Source organism: Equus przewalskii, chromosome 23 (genome assembly GCF_037783145.1).
Source record: "Equus przewalskii isolate Varuska chromosome 23, EquPr2, whole genome shotgun sequence".
NCBI lineage: Eukaryota > Metazoa > Chordata > Mammalia > Perissodactyla > Equidae > Equus > Equus przewalskii.
Genome location: NC_091853.1, coordinates 24,940,142 through 24,949,323, shown reverse-complemented (window position 1 = coordinate 24,949,323; position 9,182 = coordinate 24,940,142). Strand labels below are relative to the sequence as shown.

General features: G+C 42.2%; 1 long non-coding RNA gene across 1 annotated transcript; it reads left to right on the top strand.

Annotated features, from left to right (window-relative positions):
• Window positions 1-3,614: 3,614 nt before the first annotated feature.
• LOC139078822 (uncharacterized) lies at window positions 3,615-8,731 on the top strand. Its single transcript, XR_011531934.1, has 2 exons — window positions 3,615-3,772; window positions 5,221-8,731. It is a non-coding gene; the product is annotated as an uncharacterized lncRNA (long non-coding RNA).
• Window positions 8,732-9,182: the final 451 nt, after the last annotated feature.

Below are 9,182 nucleotides of genomic sequence, written 5' to 3'. Positions count from 1 at the left end.
CGATCTCCTTGCTGCTGATTGGTCTATTCAAATTCTCTACTTCTTCTTGGTCCAGTTTTGTAAGGTTGTATGTTTCTAAGAATTTATCCATTTCTTGTAGATTATTTAATTTGTTGGCATATAGCCTTTCATAGTATTCTCTTATTATCTTTTGTATTTCTGTGGTGTCCATTGTAATCTCTCCTCTTTCATTTCTTATTTTATTTATTTGAGCCTTCTCTCTTTTTTTCTTGGTGAGTCTAGCTAAGGGTTTGTCAATTTTGTTTATCTTTTCAAAGAACCAGCTCTTGGTTTCATTAATTTTTTCTATTGTTTTCTTAGTTTCTATTTCATTTATTTCTGCTCTGATTTTTATTATTTCCTTCCTCCTGCTGATTTGGGGCTTTGTTTGTTCTTTTTTTAGTACCTTTAGATGTGCTTTTAGATTATTTATATAGGATTTTTCTTTTTTGTTGAGGTAGGCCTGAATTGCTGTAAACCTCCCTCTTAGAAGCACTTTTGCTGTATTCCACAGATTTTGGCATGTCATATTTTCATTTTCATTTGTCTCCAGGAATTTTTTGATTTCTCCTTTGATTTCTTCATTGACCCAATCATTGTTCAGTAGCATTTTGTTTAATCTCCACATTTTTATGGCTTCTCTGGTTTTCTTCCTGTAGTTGATTTCTAGTTTCATACCTTTGTGGTCAGAAAAGATGCATGGTATTACTTCGATCTTCTTAAATTTATTGAGACTTGCTTTGTGGCCTAATATGTGATCACTTCTGGAGAATGTTCCATGTGCATTTGAAAAGAATGTGTCTTCTGTGGTTTTTGGATGGAATGTTCTACATATATCCACTAAGTCCATCTGGTCTAATATGTCCTTTAAGGCCAGTGTTTCCTTATTGATCTTCTGTTTGGATGATCTATCCATTGGTGTAAGTGGAGTGTTAAAGTCCCCTACTGTTATTGTGTTACTGTCTATTTCTCCTCTTATGTCTGTTAATAATTGCTTTATATATTTAGGTGCTCCTATGTTGGGTGCATAGATATTTACAAGTGTTATATTTTCTTGTTGGATTGTTCCTTTTATCTTTACGTAGTGCCCGTCTTTGTCTCTTGTTACAGTTTTTGTTTTAAAGTCTATTTTGTCTAATATAAGTATCACTACCTCCACTTTCTTTTCTTTGCTATTTGCATGGAATATCTTTTCCCATCCTTTCACTTTCAGTTTGTGAGTGTCTGTAGGTCTGAAGTGTGTCTCTTGTATGCAGCATATACATGGGTCTTGTTTTTTTATCCAGTTGGCCACCCTATGGCATTTGATTGGAGCATTTAGTCCACTGACATTTAAAGTAGCTGTTGATAAATATGTATTTATTGCCATTTTGTTACTTTTTTTTCTGGGTGTTTTAGTAGTTCTTCTCTGTTCCTTTCTTTTTCTCTTGCTCTCTTCCCTTGTGGTTTAATGGCTTTCTTTAGTAATATGTTTGATTTCTTTTGTCTTACCCTTTTGCTCACTTATAGGTTTCTGATTTGTGATCACCATGAGGATCCTATTTAATATTCTATGTATATAACAGTCTATATTGAGTTGATAGACTCTTTAGCTTGACCTCTTTCTAAAAGCTCTACTTTTTCACTCCCCTCCTCCCACATTTTATGTTTTTCAAATCATATATAGTCTCTTGTTTAGTGTGTGTCTATCCATTACCCTCTTATCATTGAAATAGGTGGTTTTAGTACATTTGTCTTTTAACCTTCATATTATCTTCACAGATAGTTAATCTGCTACCTTTACTATATTTTCACCTTTACAAGTGATTTTATTGCCTGTTTTTTTTTTGATAATTTTTTTTATCTCTATTTGTGGTCATTGCTTTCCCACTTAAATAAGTCCTTTCAGCATTTCTTGCAGAACTGGTGTCTTGGTGATAAACTCCTTTCATTTTTGCTTGTCTGGGAAGCTCCTTATCTCTTCTTCCCTTCTGAATGACAACCTTGATGGACAGAGTATTCTCGGCTGTAGGTTTTTTCCTTTTAGCACTTTAAATATGTCGTGCCATTCTCTTCTTGCCTGTAGGGTCTCAGCTGAGAAGTCTGCTGATAGCCTTATGGGCTTCCCTTTATATGTCACTTGTGGCCTTTCTCTTGCTGCTTTTAGGATTCTCTCTTTATCTTTAATTTTGGACATTTTAATTATAATATGTCTTGGTGTGGGCCTCTTTGGGCTTATCTTGTTTGGTGCTCTCTATGCTTCCTGTACTTGGATGTCTGTTTCCTTCCTTATGTTAGGAAAATTTTCATCTATTTTTTCTTCAAATAAATTTTCTGCCCCTTTGTCTGTCTCTTCTCCTTCTGGGACACCTATAATCTGAATGTTGGCATGCTTGATATTGTCCCAGAGTTCCCTTAGACTATTCTCATTCTAATTCTTTTTTCTTTTTTCTGTTCAACTTGGGTGATTTCCTCTAGTCTTTCATCTAGCTTGCTGATCCATTCTTCTGCATCCTCCACTCTGCTATTGAGTCCCTCTAGTGAATTTTTCATTTCCAGTATTGTATTCTTCATTTCTGATTGGTTCTTTTTTATATTTTCCAGTTCTTTGCTCATGAGCTCACTGCGTTCATCCAGTCTTCTCCCAATATCTGTGACCATCCTTATGATATTTTGTTTGAACTCTTTGTTGAGTAGGTCACTTATTTCTGTTTCATTTAGTCCTTTCTCTGGGGTTTTGTCCTGTTCCCTTACTTGGAAAGTATTCCTTTGTCTCCTCGTTATGCCTCTTTCTCTGTGTTTAATTTCTATGTAACAGGTGAGTCAGCTATGTCTCCTGATCTTGGACAAGTGGCCTTATGTAAGAGATGCCTTATGAGGCCCAGTAGTGTGCTTCCCTCTCATCACTGGTCCAAATGATCCAGGAGTGACCCCTTTGTGGGCAACTTGTGTCCTTCTGCTGTGGAAGGGTTGCTCTTACTGCAGGTACCCAGGGAGACTAGGCTTTCCTTTCCTTGCCAGCTGTTTGTAAATCCAGTTTGGGGAGCCTCAGCACCATTGGCTACAAAGTCTATCAGCACACTCCTATTGCAGTTTTCCTCTTAATTGGGTTGGTACCCAGTGTAGCTGGTTGCTAGGCTCAAGGGCTTACACTTGTGATAGGCCTCAGGCCTACAAGGCTGTTGTCAGTTCTCTTAGGAGTGCAGCTGAGTGGGGCTGGCCCTTGGCATGGGGGCACTCAATTGTTTCAGGCTTTGGAAGGTGGGGTTGATCCTTTTTATGGCTATTTGTGAAGCACAGGTCATCTGCTGCTGCTAAGCCTCACCTCCCACAGGACCACACATACCATCAACACAGTCCTGGTCCATGCACACTTCCCAAGCCTCTGGAGCATACCCTGATGCTGCACTGCCAAGGTCCCCACCTCTCCACCAATGCCCCCCACAGTTCACCTGGTCCCCACACAGGCCCTGCCCCACAGAGGCAGACATACTCGCCTGCCTGTAAAGGATCAAGGCACCCAGTCAATGCAGGCCAATAAGTAGTCTGAGGGCTTACTGTTGGGTGGGGCTGCTCCGTAGGGCGGGCTGCCTGCCCTGGCTGGACTGGATTAAATCTGTGCTCTAGTGGGTGTGGCAGACCTGTGGGCTAACAGGCCAGGGGAAGAACCTCAATGGCGCCTACCAGGGTCCCTGTCAGCACGCCTGGACCAGGTCAGAACAATGGCCCCCACCAATGTCTCAGTCTCTGGAGAAGTCTCTCCTCTCACCAAGATGCCCCCAGAGCCCAGCAGGTGAGTCTCCTTTCACCAAACCACTGTCACACTTCTCTCTGTGGATTTTAGGTTGCTGCAATGAGTGAGTTTGTGCGTGGGCCTTTTAAGACCCGAGTCTTTTCGGCTTTCAGCCAATGGCTTTTCTGGGGGTATCCTTGCTGCAGTTAATAGCCAGCAAAGCCAGACAGTAAGACCCCCGTCTCAGTTGGGCTGAGTCTGAAGGATGCTTATAGCAGTATCAGCTCCACTCCAGACCTCACTCCTCCAGGGAGGGCTGCGTACCTGAGGGTGTCTCCTGCCTGGCCAGCTGAGAAGCTCCACTGCTCCCAAAGGTGGGTTTTTTTCTCTCCAGCAGGAATTTCTGCCTCTTCCACCTTAGTCAGGACTGTCCCTTGTTGTGGGGGTTCTTTGTATCCAGTTTTCAGTTTTCTATCCAGGGTAATTTTTCCAGAAATAGTTGTAACCTGGTCGTGTTCATGGGAGGAGATGAGTTCAGAGTCTGTTTATGCCACCATCTTGATGAGATCCTCTTTTTATTTTTTATATTTTATTTATTTATTGACAATTTTATTTGTCAGTTATAACCCAATAAAGCTGAAAAAAATACTTTGAGAAAAAGTTCATCCATCCATCAAAGATTACCACAGAGAGGGGCCATTTCCCAGCGCCCCCTTCCTACTCCCGGTTGCCACAATGGCTCCCTCTCCTGGAACCCAGTATTCACTGGATGTTGTTTCTTCTCTTATTTCCCATGTTTTGCTTCCTATACTAATTATTTGTGTATCATTTTTATTTTGTCGATGAAAATAATCCATAACCAATCTATAAATGAAAATTTGGGTGAGTTTATTCTGAGCTGAAATCTGAGGACCATGGCCTGGGGCCTTTCTTCCCGAAGGAAGAAAGGGCACCAAAGAAGTGAATTATGCAGAGTGGTTATATACCCCCATACAGGACATTTCACATGTGATTGAAATGTCCCCCCCACAATAGTCACAAGATTGCCCTGTTGGCACAGCGCTTGATGAACACAGCAGGCAGTGGGTCTGCTATCTTGGCGGGCATAGCAGGAGGCAAGTGTATTGTCTCGAGCTGGGTGGTCACAGGTGAGAGCAGCAATCCGTTTCTAACCTAAGGAAAGATGCTTAATCCTTAAGGGAATGCCAACGTTGGGAGGGGGAGAGAAGTTGCACCTTTACCTCAAGGGCCTTTGATTTTGCCATAGGGAATTTCTAAAGCAGATATACAATGCGTGCTCAACGGCCTCTGTCAGGCCCTTTTGGAAAGATAAGGTCAGGCCGAATTAGGTTTACGCAAAATGGCTTCCTCATATACTCCAATATATCCTATTGCTTGCCATTTTTATTTGTCAATTTATTAGACTAAACCTCAAATTCTGTGAATGTATAAAATGGAGTAGATTCAATGGTATTTCTGCAAGATCACTCATATTTGTATTCTGTTAGGTTTTTTTACACAGGGAAGAAAAGAATGGTGTTTCAGCCCACACAGGAAGTAGTTGTGCCTGACCTGGGCCAGCTCCTGGGAGCATATTGCACACATGAATGTCACCCAAAAGCACAGTGTGTGTCTTTGGGGGGACAGAGCGCTAATATCTGTCTTATTGGGTAAAATCTACTGCTGTGCAATGACTGAGTTTTACAGACTGGGCGTCGCCGGTGGCCCGCACCCAGCGCCTTACCTTAGGTGGGAATTCAAAGGATACACATGAAAGTCTTCCTTAGCACTCAGTTCAAGCCTGTACCACGAGAAGAGGAAGCAAAGCTGCTGACACGTGACCACCAAAGACAAAACAGAACTTATTCTTCAGCCGTTTTGAGTGTTTTCTTTCACCAGAAGGCATTTTCCTTTGGCACAACACATTGTCTTTGTTTTGACACTATTAACAAAAATTTGTACCCCCTACACCCTGGATGAACAGAGAAAGGCTTGTTTTCTTCCTTTGGCACTTGGGCACTCTATGGGGTATAGGAAGCTGGTACAAATCCTGCTCCCAGGAACAACACTGGTGAACACTGTGGCCAAGATCCGGAGAGAACAGAGCAGGATCAGGAGGAGACTTCACGGGCCACAGAAGTGTAGCGCAGACGCAAAGAAGAGATGGATCAGATTCCAGTCTGTCTAGGGCAAAAGCACCAGAAGGCCTTTGCAAACCAGAGGACTCAGCATCTTCTTTGGAAATATGAGCTTGTTCTGAAGAGGGTTGCCACGGAGCACTCCCTGAAATCTAGTTTAATTCTTTTCCGGCAACAAAGATCAAGCAGAGAAGACAGAGGCAATCCATTTTCACCAAGTGTGGCCCCTAGAGGTCAGTGGCTACTAGTGTGCGTCCCTGCCGCCTCATTTGCTGGTCACTGACATTGAAGTAAAAATCCACATCGACAGGCACGGATTCACATGTGCGCATGCATACACACACACACACAAGCACACACTGGCTCTCACATGCAGCTGGCACTCATGCTAAAGCTGTTCCGTAGATGCAGGGGCATGGATAAGTTAGTTGCTTGTAAGCCTGAGCTTGGAGACAAACCTGCAGCACTAGTCTCTTAGGACCAGAAGAAAAAGCATTCATGCATCGCCACCTAATGGTACTTATACCTCATTACAGTCTTGGATCTGCATGAGATCAACAGGTAGATGGGTCCAACAAGTAAGACTCATAGATGGAAACTTGAACTTCATGTTCCAAATGTGTGTCTCAACTGTCCTGCTGCCACTCATGGAGTTGTGTGCAGTGCTGGTTGCCCGCAACAAGGCTTGTGGCAGTGCTGCTTCAATACCCCTGTGCTAATTCCTCTTCTTCCGGGGGCTTCCAGTTACTCCTCCCGTGCTTCCGAGCTATTCCCTTAGCACAAAGCTTTGATCCCTTTTAACATACCCTCCTGAGAACTATCACTTCCAGCTGTTGTCACTCACTTTCCCAGATGTTGGATCCGGCTCTGAGGATAGGTTTCATCTACTGCGTGATTTTTGACAAAGGCTAACCTGCCACATTCGCCTCCATCTTATGCTCCAGGGTCCAGCCTGCCTTTGTGGGTAAGCCCTGAGTCAATGGGATTTGGAAGCCAAAGTGCATTTCATCCCCAAGTGGACTTTCGAGCGCTGAGCTCTGACTCACTCAGAGTCTGTGGGGATCTTTGGGGCCTGTTGCTACACACTGGTTAAATCAAATCACAACCTCTGAAGTCAGCTGAGTGGCTCCTGTTGCCTTCTGAGAGCCCAGGGAGATTGGAAATCCCGAGTAACCGATAAGGAAAGAAGGGCCTTTGCAGATGATCAGGCAAGACAGTGTTTGTGTTTATGATGCCAGGCTGGAAGGGGCCTGCACCTGCCCTCTTCTCTCCGGGCTAAGCAATTCTCTCCTCAGCTTCTCCCAACACAGAGAGAGTGGGTCATTATCTCCTCTGAACTTGGAAGAACAAAGTCCAGAGAAGTTAAGCCACTTGCCCGTGACCACACAATGGAGGCCAGAGGAGAAGAAGCTAGGAGGACCCAACTTCCAGGCTTTGGCCCCTCCTTCTGGGGTCAGGCTGGCCCAAGCTTCACAGACACCCTGCTGAACTTCCCCTTCTGTGAAATGACATTTACATGCAAAATGCACATTGTTGGTTGGAAGGTGAAGAGTCGTAACAGGTCTCTAAATCTACTGCACCTTCCAGTAGATCCTTGGGCAGAAAGCTGGAACCATTTCTGTTAAAGTAAGGCATGAGCTATTCACACGCCTTACCCTTTTATCTGCAACAGTGGAATGTACTAATGTACCAGGTCGGGGTGGGAGGAAAGTCTGGCTGTGACAAACCATGTTCTCTCTCTCTCTCTCTTTTCTTCTCCACCTTTACTTCTCTTCCCTCTCCATCCCTCTCTTGAATCCTTCCTGAATAATTCCTTACTGATCAGAGTTTGATCAGGCTTCTTTTTTTTTTTTTTTTAATCTTATTCAGGAATTTTTTTTATCTCGAATGCAATTCTAGATAACTAATTTTGTAAGTATTGCTCCACCTAAATCTTTAAGGATCCCTTAAACTTACCCTGTCCAAAGTTGACCTCGTCATCTTTCCTTCGTATTGGATGGACTGAGGGAGCAATCCATGAGGCCTTAATTCCATGCAATGAACATGATAGAAACTGTCTGATAAAAGTGGTCCCAGCTTCCTTTTCCCACTTGCACTCAGCATCCTCCATTAAGAGGAGGAAACAAATGTTACCCAGCTGTAGCTGGATGAACCAGAGAATGTTGGACAAGCTAAAGATGCCCCTAGGTATGCAGGGCACAAGAGAGACCAGCCACCTATTAAGGGACTAACTGGAACTCTGTCCAGAAGAATCTCAACAAAAAAAATTTGCTGGCAACAAATTGTCCTTTGATTATGAGTCCAGCTGCCCATTCTAAGGTGAGGAAAACTAGCACGCTAACAGAGTAACCAACTCTTTTTGCCCAGGACTTTCCCAGTCCTGAACTGAAGGCCTTGCTCAAAGAAACCTCTTAGTCGCGGACAAATCAAGATGGTTGGTCATTCCAGGCCCTAACGTTGTGCTGCTGCTGAGGTGGTAACATCATCTCCTTCACCCTTTCTTATCTCTTTGCAATAAATGTCCGTAGCTGCGAATCATCTAGATGCATCTCTTCTATGAAATCCATGTGCCACCTGTCCTGCAGGATGGCACTCTCTCTCCTCCAGCCCTGTTCCATGTCCCCAGTCCTGGCCCAGCTTCTTTTTTTCCAGTCAATACTCCCCTGACTTATTCTATCCATGTTCTAGGTGGAAACATTTGTCATCTTTTCTTGACTATTTTCTCCATTACCAACAGGCAATTGATCACCAAGTTCTATTGATTTATATTTTGAAATGTCTGCAGAATCCACCCTTCTCAACTTTTGCTACCATCATGATAATAATTATAATAAAAACAAAAAATTATAAAAGCAAAATAAATAAATTTTTATAATTATAATTTTATATAATTTTTATTTATATATGAGATCATATACTGATTTTTATTATTATTTATTATGAGTACATAAACATTATAAATTATATAAATATTATAAATCAATTTTGTTGTTATTAATATATAATTTGTTATGTATATAATTTTTATAATCATTATAAAAATAAACTAAAATTTCTAAATTTTACAAAAATTTATAAAATAATAGAAAGAACATAATAAAAACAAACACCAAGTATAAGGACCAATTCCAGTGGATTCAAAAAAGAATGGAAGGAGAGGAATACGGATCGACAAGTTTACAGAATTCAGAACTTCCCAAAATTATTTGACCAGGAAACTTATTTTTCACAGAGCAGCTCATGGGACCATTTTGTTCCATGAAACACAATTTGGCAAAGACTCACGTAGCCCACAGATGCACTGTTTTGCAGAATTAGAAAGAATGTTTAAG